Genomic DNA, 1,892 nt, shown 5'->3' with positions numbered 1-1,892 from the left:
CAACATACGAAAGCGCTTTTGGAAAAGCGCTCTTATAGGGTGGCCTTTAAGAGCGCTTTTTTAGGAAAAAGCGCTCTTAAAGCCCACCCTATAAGAGCGCTTTTACAGAAGCGCTTTCGTATGTTGCGTTTTTTTTTTTTAATTCTTTTTTATTAATCTTTGGCAGTGCTTTTACTAAGAAGCGCTTTAGTAGGTTTGTGAGGTTTTTTAATGTGCAGCCTGTAATTTAATCCTCCCAGTCGACCTGTAATATTTTCGACCTGTAATTTATTTTCGACCTGTAATTTATTTTCGACGATATTATTTTAGCCATCAGTAAGACAATATATATACCAAAATAATATCCAAAATTATATATATACATCATATATTACAACATCAATAATGTTATATAAAATTGTAAGTAAATCGACACAAATCCTACATGAAAAAGTGCTTAATATAAAAATGACTCAAATCCTCTTTTATTTCTTCCAACTTAAGTTTCGGGTATGTAGCGGCACGGAATTCGTCAAGGTACTACAAAACAAAAAAAAATATGAATGATACATTTAGTTAAATGTAATAAGTTATATGAAATTATCTTAAGTTATAAATTCATACCGTGAGCGGAATCTCTAATTGATTTGCCTGAAGGATTTCTTTTATATACCTCAATACAAAGTATCCGCAATCGTAACTGTTTCGCTGTTGCGGACACTACATAGAAAAACAAATAAGATTCTATAGTTGTGCATTGTTTTATCAAGTAGCATAAATATATTATAAGCAACATTGTGAAAAATAATGTACCTGCACATGGATCCAAGTAATGTTGCTAGATTTAGTTCGGGATACCTGTGCGTCCCGTTGACTTCGGAACACTTGTATTGATCTAATTAACAAATATATAAAAGCATATGTTTAGATCAATCCCACAAATAAGTAAATATATATAAATATACACGAATATATATTTAGAACGATCCCACTTACAAATCAACGATGTCCTTCATGGCCTGATAATTGGTCCATTCACCGTTTACCGAATTCAGATAATACACGACTTCCCTTATAGGGTTGATAGCAAGCAGCAACCAGTGTGCTCTATAAATAAAAACAATAGGTTATATGAAAATTTTGCTATACACAAAAGAAACAGAGATTAGATGAACAAAGAATGAGAAACTAACCCTACTGGTCGGGTATTATACGCCCAAAGATGCAGACATTCTGTGTTGCCGGTGGACATGAATCTATCGACTAATCGCTGTCTAACTGATTCCCGTTCCGAAGCAATTGCCATTCCGCTGCAGTGTGCGGAAGACACGAAACGGAATCTGTTAGACAACGGAGTCCCGCGCAACACTCTGTCATACAACAACCTTAAATAAAAACATAACAAACATTAGATTATTTTCATTGAAATGTGTAAATAAATTATATTGTGAGACTAATTAAATAATATATCGGATGAGGGAATATTACCGGATGTATGAGTGCATGTTATTGACGCCTAGTTGATCATGCTTAAAAATCTCCTCCAAGTCATCAAGTTCAATAAGTGACTTGAATTCAATACCGAAGACACTCTCATCCATAACGATTTCACGTAAAGCACCGTCCTTCAAATCGGACATATCAACCATTGTTGCGAGCGTCGACCGGTACCGAGGCACAAAAGCACCGCCTTTTTTTCCCGCTGGCTTCGGAGGACCAGTGGGTGGTACGGTACGAACATGCTGCGTCACTTGTTGTGACTCCCGAGCGGATGCCTAAAAATCATATAAGTTAGGTAAAATATAAAATCATGCAGATTTAGATTCAGATTAATTATTAACACTTTAAATGTACCTCTTTTAGTGATGCAACAGACTCCTCCTCCTGTAAAATCCCTTTACCCTTATTTGCGG

At 35.5% G+C, this 1,892-nt stretch overlaps 1 long non-coding RNA gene across 1 annotated transcript; it reads right to left on the bottom strand.

The window, feature by feature from the left end:
* Positions 1-1,297: 1,297 nt before the first annotated feature.
* Positions 1,298-1,892, bottom strand: LOC131617367 (uncharacterized). Its single transcript, XR_009288561.1, has 3 exons — positions 1,834-1,892; positions 1,468-1,754; positions 1,298-1,364 (listed from the first exon to the last, which is right to left on the bottom strand). It is a non-coding gene; the product is annotated as an uncharacterized LOC131617367 (long non-coding RNA).

This window comes from Vicia villosa, linkage group LG1 (assembly GCF_029867415.1).
Source record: "Vicia villosa cultivar HV-30 ecotype Madison, WI linkage group LG1, Vvil1.0, whole genome shotgun sequence".
Taxonomy (NCBI): Eukaryota; Viridiplantae; Streptophyta; class Magnoliopsida; order Fabales; family Fabaceae; genus Vicia; species Vicia villosa.
The sequence above is the reverse complement of the archived record's forward strand: the minus strand, read 5'-3'. Positions and strand labels throughout refer to the sequence as shown.